Genomic DNA, 12,579 nt, shown 5'->3' on the forward strand with positions numbered 1-12,579 from the left:
TCCTATTGCTTGTTACTTGGGAGAAGAGACCAACTCCTGCCTCGCTACAACCTCCTTTCAGGTAGTTGTAGAGAGCAATAAGGTCTCCCCTCAGCTTCCTTTTCTCCGGGCTAAACACCCCCAGTTCCCTCAGCTGCTCCTCATAAGATTTGTTCTCTAGACCCTTCACCAGCTTCGTTGTGCTTCTTTGGACATGCTCCAGCACCTCAATGTCTTTCTTGATTATCCCCCTTCCTGACCCAAGGGGGTCTCTAGGGTCCCAAACAGACTCCTTGCTGGTCCTGGCTTCTGATCCATCCATATCTGTAATAGTTCACTAATTTCAGCTTTTGTCTCCCTAGTAATTTAAATCAGTTTCCTCTAAATCAACCTGAGTTCTGATTAATGGACATTAAAGCAAAGGTGAGTCTGCCTCCTGGGTGTCAGTTTCAGCTCCACAGCTCCAGAACAGCCACTGCAACAGAAGTCCAGTATGCCTGCTTCTTCCTGCTGCCTGGAACTAGTGTATGGGGCTACATGGTTAGTTCATAAACCACTTGGTCTGTACTATCAGCTGGAAAAGCAGGACATGCTCAGCAAAGACAGAGTTTTCAGTAATTCTTAGTTCCTCAACTCGGAAGTTTCTCAAGTCTCCACAGTTTCTAAATGTATGTATTTTTAATAAATGTGGCTGATTTCAGATGAGGTGAACTCAAGTTCAAAGGCTAACCTGCAGTCCTTATACCAAAGAACAGATTTTTTTCTAATGGAGGTCTTTCAGTATTTATCCATGTTCCCTCTTGTCCCCCTGCCCCAACCTTGTTCTTGAAAACAAATAGGAATTCTGATGGACTGCTAACGAAGATGAATGCATCCCTTTTCTTCCCAGACCTATGCCCCCCCCGATCTTCCCCCCTCCCAAATTACCTTAGACAATATGAACAGAATGACTGAAGCCTGGCAACGTCATTAGCAAATTTAAATAAAGCCTTGTAATAAAAAACATTAGACAACACTAATAGATGGAGTTCAATGATCCAGCTGTGAAAATATGTGAATTGTTTTGCTGCTTTTGGAAATCTATTTGAATTCTTCTGTTTGAAAATCTATATGATAACTGCTGGCTTGTAGCTGCATCACATTCTCTATCTTTCTCTTATGACTTATTTTTTTTCCCACAGGAACAAAAGTCCTTAATTCTTTGTCCAGTTCTGTCAGATCAAGTTATTTAAAAAAACAATTCCTGTCAACAAGTTATGTATTTCAAAATATCAGGCCTCTGCCTGAGATCATAAGCACTTTTCTGGTCACAGACACTCAACAGTCTTATTATGCTACTAGTTAAGAAAAAAATTGGCAGATTGACCCAACTTGCTGTGATTAAAGTTGAAATATTACTTTAAAAGGCTAAGGAATGAAAATGTCCTTAATGAGTTGCAAATAGTAATTATGAACTGTCTTTCTTTGTTTCAGTAGAATATAGGGTAAGGAGCAAAACTGAGACTTAGCCTCAAAGCAGGTATCATTAAAGTTCACTTCAAGGAAACAAACTTTCTCTGTTATCTGCTTCAGAGTGATGGTTGTAGCCTTCGTTGCATTTAACTGCAGGTCTTTCAAATTCAGTTGACAAAACTGACATCAAATTGACAAAGAGAGTACTTTATCTATTTTGAGATGGAAATAGTTGGGTTTTTTTCTTTGTCTTATAGGAAAGACATACTTCATGCCAAACCATCTCATAAATTCACTTTGCCCTATTCATCTTTTGCTATAATATTTTAAGGGAAGTGACATTTAAGGAGTCATATCTTATCTGCCAGCACAGATGAATTAGTTCAGAATGTACATTGAGCAGTTAATTTATAAAATACTGCCTGTAACACTGCAGAAAGTTGACTATCATCCAGTGAAGCTATGTTCCTAGTATTAACCAGTATATGATGAAGTGTCTCATATTCTTAGCACATTAAGTTTCAGGTATCATTCAACCTAATTCTTTTTTTTTTTTGCTAACAGCTATAAGGGTGTGTACAGGCCTTCAAGGTATAGGTGTCAATTTTCTTAGATGTACAAAGTAAGGAAGAAAGAAATGGGAATGTATGACTTGACTGAGGTTTTCAGTCACTTGTGCCATTTAGAGAAAGAATGCTGTGGCAGGTGATGAGTCTAAGTCAGAAAGAACAATAAGAACAAACCGTGAATTTTGCATACGTACATAGGAAGAGCTGTTGTATGTCTGTTTTTTTATTCTACCTTGAGGAACAGAAATTTGACATTATTTTTACTTGAGTGGCCTCTACTGCAATTTGTGTGCTATTTGATAATCTAAACCCTAGAAGCTGAAATAAACTGAGGTCGTACCTGAAGTTTTACCTACTCAAGTGCATGTGAGGGTTAAAGTATAATCCTGTCCATGTTCTACATATATTATATGTATATATGTAAGTATTAGAACTAAGAAAAATAGTCACATTAAAGTATTTAATAAATTTTTCAAATATGGAGTGATAGTTACATGACACCATTCATTTACATTGCTTTGGCTACAGACAATAATAGAGCTGTGTTTATTGTCTATATGGTCTTCACCCACACAAAATAAAACATCTTTATTTGAACTATCAAGGCTCAGCTGAATAGTGGAAACTCATTAAGATGCCTGGAACATAATCTTTCACGAAGACAGATGTGAAAAATCTGTTACTTCATGGGAGGGGTTATGGGTTTTTGGGGGGGTGGGTGTTAAACTTCCTCGTCGACTTCCTCATCCTTACAAGCTCTCATTCTTTTCCTGATAAAATAAAATAAAATCCTGATTCCCAACACACCTTTTGCATGACTTTGAAAATTTTTTATGGACAACTAAATACAGCCTAAAAGTGATCACTTTGTAACTGGCTCTTGCTTGCTGCCTCTCCCTTTCAATAAATGCTTTGAAATTATGTTAAAATTTCCTTTTTTTTTAGTGGGAATGGCTGTTTTCATATATTATGAAAGAGAGAACTATTGTTTGAGAAGAATTACTGTTTAAGATTCTGAACAGTCAAAGGATGACACAAATGCAAGAGGAAGAAGTTAATGAGGACAATACAGAAACGAGTTCTATCAGAAATCCATGCTAAGGTTGCTTAATGTTACTTATCAACAGAATAGGTGCACACCTTTGCCATAAACCCAGTAACTGTTGTATTGTTTTTCAGGATGTCGCTGACATAGATCTGTTTTCAAGGAAAAACTGCCATGTGGGGGAGGATTTTAATCAATTTTTCTTAAATTGTTGAAGTTAGAGGACTAGATACTCTACAGTGTGGAGTATTCCTTTCATGGCAGCTGCCTAAGTGTTTATTTGGCATGCTAGGACAAATAAGGCAAGTAGCTAGTCTACCACTTGCAAGAAGGTTTTATTAAATGGTGAAGTCTGTTTAACTCCTATCTTTGGTAGGTTTTTGGGACCTGCATTGTCTTATTGGCTCATTATTTCCCTTTGGCTCCTGCAGTCTTCCGTACCCATTCATGCACTTCGTGTTATTTAGGATTTGCTCACAACCTGCAGTGTTATTAAAAGCCAGGATGTATAGCTGGAGGCTGAGCAGCAGGCTAAGTTTTTTCACTGCAAGAGATACAAAATCATTTAATAACTGATGCTATATTTTTCCACCTAGTTGTTCTGCTTTCCATGAAGGACAAAAAATGGTTATTGCGCTCTGTAACTGAATACAATTCATTATTGGCCAACAGGAAACCTATCTACTGTAGAGCAACATATTTTTTATTTTATTGTATTTTTTAGATAAACTATTTAATGACAAAATCAGACTCTCTTTGAGGTACCATCATGTGATGCTTATACAAAGTAGTCAGTAGTAATGAATTTCTATGCAATACACACATTTTGAATGCCCTAACAGAGGCAACATTTTTGGGTCTCAGAATAAACAAAAGTTAGCACACTACCCTAATCAAACTACTTCAATATTGACCTTCAACACAGTAATATTAAGTGATCAGATTATTGAGATTGTAGGTTACTTGCACAGTCTAAGTGAAGGGAAATAGAAATTTCCAGTGCAAGGTTCCGTCCTTGTTTCGGTCTCTGAATACTACATAGAACTCTGGGAATGCACCTGCCAATGTTAAATAATTTATGCCAATCTGAACCTACATTAAGAAAATATGTGCCAAGGTCCTTTCCATCATTAAGAAATTCTCCACGTAACTGTTGGCAGTGCCGTGTTTGAGGTACCTCCCTAACTTTGAAGACGCCAGCCTAGGAATGAGAAGCACTGTAACTATGGTGCAGAGAATCTGTCGTTAAATTACCCAGTGTGTATGTTCACACAGCCATAGCTAAACTACTTCCAGTATTCAAGCCAGCTGGTTTACAGCAAACTCTGGTATCTCTGTGCTACAATTAAAATTGCCATGTGAGGCCATTAAGCTATGACAAGCTGATCATTAAGACAGTAATTTACATCAAAGACTGGTGAATTTTCATCACCTTTTTTTTTTTTGCATGATACTATTTGGAACCAGCTGAAAATAAGCCCAACCTATGTGAAATTTTGAAGGAAAAAAATGAAAAAAAAGCCATCGTGTTTTACACAACTGTAGATATATATATATGTAACACTACTTGTAAATTATCCTATTTTTTGCAGGTCTTCTGAGAGGTTTTACAGGCAGGCCTTCACATTTAATTGAATACATCAGTAGCATTTTATTGAGTCATTTCCAATTTCCATTACTTGACAGTTTCTCCTTTGCTGCAGAAGATATTTTTTCTGAGTAGTCCATAGCCATACTGATGAAAAACTGATTCTGTTTCAAGGTGTGTAAAGGTTAGTTTGTAGATGCTCAGAAAGATAGGATGGGAGTTGACTTTTTAAAGGTGGGTTGAAGGCAAATGGAGATTTATTGCTTATGACACCAATCTTATAGCCTGTTTACTATATCCTTTTTCTTACTCTAGCATTTTGTGTATTATCTGCATGTGCCTTTTAATTCCTTGACCGTATTTTCTAGTGTTGAGTGGCTCCTTTTAATTACGTTTGTCTCAGAAAAATAAAATAGCTTGAAGATAGTTATAGACTTTAATTTTAAAAATGAAGTGATCAAAAGTAATTCTGCTCATTATAGACCTGATGCTATATATAACTTTTAAGTATTGGAAGTGATTTTTCTTATGTTAGTAATGTTTTCTTTATGCTTATTTTGGGGCTACTTCATTGTATTATGTTTGAGTCCAATGCACTTAAAAATTTCCATGTTTGCAGAGAACTTTCCACTTTTTTGTCATTTTTATTTAGAAGATGGCTTTGCATTATTTGGGTGTGAAAATAACTTAGTATACTGCTTTTTTATATCTCATTAAATGTTGTCCACCTTGATGTGCATATTACCAGGCTGATTCCATTGGTGACAGCCACGGTGACCATTTGTTATTTTGTTGTGCTGATGCCTGCTGTATTTAGAAAGATTAATGACTTCTTCTTTAGATGGATCTAAGATATCTTTCTGCTGGAGTTTCAATTGCTGCAGTTCTGCTATTGATTCCTGATACAATGTACGTGAAGGGAGGGACTGGTTTTATTTTCTGCATGTTTCTGGTTTTTCTCTTAAACTGCAAACACCTGCTCCTAAGTAAGGTTTTGTAAACTGAGGGAAAGGGTAATGCAATTTTGTGATAGTTATTACTGGAATGAACCTTGTTGCTGATTTTTTTATTATTATTTTTTTATGTTGCATGGACTGTAACAGGATTTCTTTCATGGTTCCATAGAATTTTTTTTTTAAATGAGAGTGAGAATTATTGGCTTTGGACATCTGTAATAGACAATTCAGACCAATAACTGCCCAGCCAAGTAACCTCATTTTAAGGCAGAGGTCTATTATAAGCTGTTCATTGATGTATTTGCCAACTGCATATTCACAGACTAACATTTTATATTTGGTGGTGACCACAGTTAACAAGAAAGAGTGCTTTTCCATACAAATGTTATTTGAAAGTACTTCTTAAAGATCCATTCATACTCTAGCAAGAGATGCGTTTAAATATTTGGCAGTCACATTAGGATACAGTTGAGTAAACGATGTGAGAAGCAATTAAACTACAGTGTCTGTAAATATCTGTCCTATCTCCTCTCAGTCAGCTGTTTTTTCTTGGCTGAAGAGGCCTCTACGATTTCATTGGTGGTCGTACAGAATCTCTTCCACCTTCAGCTACCTTTTTTCACTCTTCTCTAAGCTTTATCCACCCTGATACATTCTTTTGAAGGTGGGGGAGAGAATATCGAAACTGCACACAGTTTAAGGGTGGCTGCCACCAGGAAGTTAAGAAAGTCTGTAATGATGTTCTGTCTCTTACAAAGTTCCTTCCTAATTATCCTTAAAAACTGATTTGCTTCCTAGACTATTGCTGGACTCTGAATTGATGTTTCTTTATCTGTTATAACCTTAAAGCCTTTTCCAGGAATCTCGAGGGCTAGCTCAGGGAGCATCATTTTATGTGAGGGTAGCATGGTTTCGTTTTTTAGTCTGTGACCATTCCCTTCACATTTATCTATGTTATACTTAATCTTCTACTGAATCCTGCAGAAGTCCTCTCCAGTTCTTCAATGATGTCTTATTTTTACTGTTCTGAACTACTTTGTATTATCAGCAAATGTTGTGATCTCACTCTTCTCCTTTCTCAGTTTGTTTACCAGTCCATTCAACAGCACTGATTGTAGCATAAATCCCCATGTAACCCCACTGGTGACCATCTCCACTGTGAAAACAGATAGTTTACTCTCACTTTCAGTATTTTCACCAATTATTTATCTGTGCAAGATCCTTTCCTCCTATGCCATAGGTACTTTATCTCCTAAAGAATCCTCAGTGAAAGCTGTCAACTAAAGCCTCTTATAAATTCAGACTGCCTCAATTATTTTGATCTGCATTGCTCATAGACCTGCTGAAATTTTTAGAGAAAACTAGTGATTCTGTGACACATGATTTTCCTTTAAAAAAAAAATGTGGTCTCTTCCCTAGTGTATCATATTTAGTCAGGTGACCAGACTTCTGTACTTTATTTATGCCTTTTACTATGATTTGTCCACTGTGAATGTTACTCTATTTTCCAGTCCTCTGCTACAAAAGCAGTTTCAGAGAAGAGGTTAGTAGTTTAGCAATTTCAGTTTTTTAGATCCCTAGGTGATTACCACCTGGCCTTGGCAGTTTGTTTCCTTTCTTTGTATTGATTTCTTCCATAACCTCTCCTGCCACCATTTCATCTCCTATTCTGCCGCTCCACATAAGGAAAAGCTCAACAAGAACAAATACAGAAAACTCTGTCTTTCTGGTATGTCTTCTCTTCTCAGACAGCAGCTTTTATATTTGGAGCTTTTACTCTTCTTCCAGACTCTATGGCATGTTTCCTTAGTAATTAGACATCATTAGTCTCCCCTGGAAACTAGAAAATGTTTGAGCCTGCCCAGTAATAGAGGAAACATTTAAAAGCCTCTGATATTTATTCTGGGAGTGTGTAACCACCCAGTAAGGCTCCATCAACAACACATACCTTTAATCTCTCCACTATAACATAGTTACTTTAGTGTTATTGATTTAAGGAGAACAATAAGATTCTGTCTCTAGATCCAAGAGAATTATTTTGCATGTCAGAACTCATATGCTGAAAATCTTCTAATTTGGTCAACTATTAGGAACATATAATATATAGGAATGTCAAGGACTGCTATGGAACCAGAATTGTCTCGACATTGCCGTTCTACCGCCACCTTCTGTCTTCAACATCCAGCCCCCGACGAAACCATCACAGGACGCCCCCACAGAGACCAGGGCACGAAAGGCGGAACCATGAACTGCACATAGGCCTGTGCAGACACCAGGGCGCGAAAAGCAGAAGCGCAAACTGCACGTACGCAGACCCGTTCTGCGCATGTGCATGGCCCTATAAAAGGACTGCGTGTGCCTTTTGAGGCCCTCTTTCTCTTTCTCTTCTCCTCCTACCCCGCGCACTCCTTGGAAGCTGCTCCTGCGGACACAGAGGCTGGACTGACTGGACATTTGATTGACGGGATAATGCTGGACCCAGAGTGACTGTAGCTAGTTCCCCTACGTGGCTCTCTTCTCACCCGCCTGAGCATGCTCTTTCTCTCTTTTTTCTCCCTCTCTTTCTTCCCCCCCCACCCCCCCCCCCCCGTCTCCCTACCTGGTCCTCACCCCTTCATTCACCAAAATAAAGTCAAAAGGTTGTACGGCATTTGACCTCATTTGCATCTTAATCTCGTCCTTGGGATTGTATCGAAACCTCCCCCGACATTGGATCAGGACAAAAAATCTGCTAATGAACTTGTTAGAATTGGTCATCTCTTTACTCATCAGGAATAATGTCTTGCAGGTTGCATACTATCAGATGTCATTGTTTTTATAAAGAGAAGTTTCTCTGAGACAAGCCTGATCTACTGTTAACCCATATAATTTTTTTTTTACAGTTGAGAAAATTATCATCCTTTCCTTTTCTTTGGTGGCTTAAGACCTTAGGCAGCTTAAGTGACATAAAATAGCAGTTGTAAATAGTGTTTTATTGAGGCCCTGTGGTTAATGTTAAGTATGTGTTTAACAATGTAAATAATTTATTCTTTGTGTGTATGACTTGGAGTATGTCTGTGCAGGTGATTGTTTGAAAAAGCATTTTAAGTTAAAAAAAAAAACAAACAAACAATAGGAGATTAACAGAGGTGCCAGCACTAACAGAGAAGTTTTGTCACCCTGACCAGTTGACTATTATCCCTGGCTACTCTTTCATCTGGATACCAACGATACCGTCATGGGAGACCTGGAGTGTATCAAGAGGGGTTACATGTCTTTGGGATCATGGCCAAGTGCATGGAGACACAAGCGGTGTATCTTCAATCCTGTTGGTGCAGAGGAAATGCTTGAGGCAGAGTATATGGATCGTGCATGTCAATGCCTGGCATAAATAACAGGAATTTAGTTTTTATGACCATGGGGCCCTTTTTGAGGGTGGAAGACTGAAAGAGACAGGATTCACCTGATGATGTGGAGCAAAAGCACCTTTGTCAACAGGACAACTAACCTGGTGAGGAGGGCTTCAAACTGTGAATGACAGGGGAGGGAGATGACAATCCACAGTCAAGTGAGAAAGTGGTAGACTAGGTTGGCAAAAAAAGTATATGGGGTGTTGTGGACAAGAGACACCTCATAATTACTAAAGCAGGACTGAAGGAAGCCCATGTTAAACATACGTATATATATAGGGAAGTGCCCACAGGACAGTATTGTGGAGGAAAGTCTCATTCTGGGAAACCAGCATGACTGGGTGCCTCTCTGAAGTGCCTGTAAACTCATGCATGCACTATGGGAGAAGGAGAAATTAGAGGTCTGTGTGCAGTCACAGGGCTGACATCTCACTGGGATCACAAAGGCATGGTAGGATAGCTCACACTACTGGTGCATTGCAAGCAAGGTCACTAGGAAGGGCAGGCTGGGAAGGCAAGGAGGAGTTGCCATTTATGTGCGAGAGCAGCAAGAATGCATGGAGCTCTACCTAGGGGCACGTAATGAGTCAGCAGAGGGCTGCTTAGTCAAGATTAGCGGGCAGACTAGTGTGGATGATGTTGTGGTGGGGGTCTGCTACAGACTACCTGATCGAGACATAGATGAGGCCTTCTCCAGACAACTCGAAGAAGCCTCATTTGCAGGCCCTGGACCTCATGGAGGACATCGAATAACTCTGATATCTGCTGGAAGGGCAAGCATGCAGAGCACAAGCAATCCATGAGATTTCTGGAGTTCACTGATAATAACTTCCTGACACAGGTGATTAAGGAGATGATGAGGGAAGACAATCTGCTGGACCTGATACTTGCAAACAAGGAAGGACTGGTAAGAGATGCGAAGGCCAGGGGCAGCCTCAGCTGCAGTGACCATGAGATGGTCATGCCCGAGGACATGGTGATCCTCATGTACGAGAAGCTGAACATGAGCCAGCAATGTGCTCTTGCAGCAAAGACGATCAACCTCCTTCTGGGCTACGTTAGGAAGAGCATTGCCAGCATGTCAAGGAAGGTGATCCTCTCTACTTGCACTGGTGAGGCCACACCTCGAGTGCTGGATTTAGATCTGGGTTCTCCAGTACAAGAGACACATGAACTTACTGGAATAAGTCCAGTGAAGGACCATGAAGATGATAAATAGACTGGAGGATCTAATGATACAATGAGACGTTGCGAAAGCTGGGACTGTTTAGCCTGGAGAAGAGAAGGGGAAATCTTATAACGTTTACAAAGGCAGAGCCATGCTCTTCTCAGTCCTGCCCAGTGACAAAACAAGAGGGAATGGGCATAAATTGAAATACAGGAAATTCTATTTAAACATAAAGAAAAAAAACCCCAAACCCTGGTCAAACACCGGCACGGCTTGCTCAGGAAGGTTTTGGAATCTCCATCCTAGGAGATATTCAAAGCACAAGTAGACATGGTGCTGGGCAACCTGCTCTAGGTGATCATCCTCTCAGTAGTAGGATTGGACTAAATGATCTCCAGAGGTCCCTTCCAACCTCAACCACTCTGTGTTTCTCTAGGGGAAGGTGAGACTGCATTACTTACCCTGTATTACTTGTTACAGGGACTTTAGTTTCAAAATTAACTAAGAAGGGAAAATATAATTAAATTTCTTATCAGAAGGGGATATTTTAGGAAAATTACAAGTCTAACTGAGGGACCTTCCAGCAAATGAATTATTAAACAAATTTTAAACCTATATTTTAATTGGCTATATGAAATACAGTCTCATTTTGACCTACATCATAAAGGAGTCTTGTTTGATACTGTAATTCAAACATTGTAAGCAATATTATAGTTGTGGACAAAAACTTTCAACCTAGCATTTTCATGCATGTATTTTATTTTGATGGGGGAAGAGCAGTTTCTAATGTTATTTTCTGCCTTTGGGAAATCTGAAATTTAGGTTTGAAGACTTATTTAAGATTTCTTTAATCAACTGAGACTGGTAAATTATTTTTCCCTTCCTTTTTGCTACTCAGTAAATCACGATGGACAGTCTGTGCTTCATTTTGCCTTTTTTCCAAATCTAGAAATTTTTTTAAGAGGAGGAAGGGAGAACAGTGCCTCTGAGAAGGAAGGCTAAAAGTGGATTAGTGATGATGACTGGTAGTTTCTCCTTAAGTGTTGTGCTGTACTTGAAAGTAAAAGTAAAAGGAACGAGGCAAGGATACCAACATGAAGTGGAAATAAAATAAAAGCATAAGATAAAACCTGTGGAAAAATGGAGATTTTTCATTTTTTAGATGTGCAGACTTCATTTTTTTTTACTGGCTTTTGTCATAATTGATGCTGGTTTGGGTTTGTTTTTTCTTTTTCTCCTTAGCTGCATTGCACTTTGGTATGTAATTGATGTTTTATGTGTACTCTGTGCCCATTTACACAAAGTAGTCACACTAAAACATTTGAGTACTGACAAGTTCGACTGGCATGACAGGAAATACTTGATTCTTTTGCAATCGTGCCACTTTTGTTACAGTCATATAGAATAAATGCGTCTCATGAGAGATGTCCAAAATTCACATCAGATCAGGACTGTGAAATCTTCAGTCATTTATATTTTAAAACACTTCTACCATAAAGATGAAGTGAGGACTATAATCTTAAATACTTTAAATTCCAATTAGATTATGAAGTTTCATTTGTTTACCTTAGTAAGTAGGGTGTATTTGTTTTCTTTCTATAGCTTTTCTATAGCATTTAAGTAATGGTGATATGCTAAACTTATTTCCCCATGCAATGGGAACTTTTTGAACTCCTTAATTAGCTGAGTAGGTGTCTACAATGATAAAATGGTAGGTGTTAAATATATATAAAATGTAGAAAGATTAGTGTGTAGGAGTGAAATAGATTAAAATATGAAATTTTCAGTGCTCTGATGTGGAAAACTCTCTCATTCATGTCAGTATTAGAAAACTCAGTATCAGAAAATCCTATTTAATACCAAAGTAATGTTCAGAAAACTCCTTGTGGTTTGTTTTAAAAATAAAGATCGGGAAATATTAAATTAAAGTGTTTGGAGCCAAGTTCTAATATTCTCCACATTTGTCTTTTCTGTCCTGTAGACAGATTCCTCTGGACAGACCCATCTCTGCTGCATGATACTAGGAACGTTGTGAAAGGAAAGGAGGAGAGAAGACGTCAGTGAGTCTTCCCGTGGCTCAGGAAGCAGGTGAGACTGTGTCTGGTACCCAGGGGAATGCTTCCGCTGTACTTCCTGAATACTTTCCCTGACAGAGCAAACTGACTTGTTTCAAGAATTTCTGGTGAAGGGCGCAAACCCACAAATCAAAGTGACCTTCCCTTCTTTATGGCAAGCTAGCTGTTAATTTCTCAATGTACTTAGATGGATGGGCTGTTGGCTTGGCTGTTATCGTTCAGGACGAATAGATTTTTATTTTTAAAAGAGCCTTAGAAAGTATTTGCTGTCACATACACAACAGGTTGTTCAAGAGTATTTCTTTACAGTTTCAATTCTAAACTGAGTTTTATCTTAATTCTTGAGTTGGATGCCCTT

At 38.6% G+C, this 12,579-nt stretch overlaps 1 long non-coding RNA gene across 1 annotated transcript in view; it reads left to right on the forward strand.

Annotated features, from left to right (window-relative positions):
• The window catches only part of LOC148057443 (uncharacterized), a 32,026-nt gene extending 19,797 nt beyond the window's left edge, over positions 1-12,229 (forward strand). The window contains exon 3 of the long non-coding RNA XR_015699896.1: positions 12,128-12,229. This is a non-coding gene — a long non-coding RNA (uncharacterized LOC148057443). The remainder of the gene's footprint in view (positions 1-12,127) is intronic.
• The last annotated feature ends 350 nt before the right edge of the window (positions 12,230-12,579 follow it).

Source organism: Nipponia nippon, unplaced genomic scaffold (assembly GCF_047370975.1).
Source record: "Nipponia nippon isolate SJK-2023a ecotype South Korea unplaced genomic scaffold, ASM4737097v1 scaffold_1, whole genome shotgun sequence".
NCBI lineage: Eukaryota > Metazoa > Chordata > Aves > Pelecaniformes > Threskiornithidae > Nipponia > Nipponia nippon.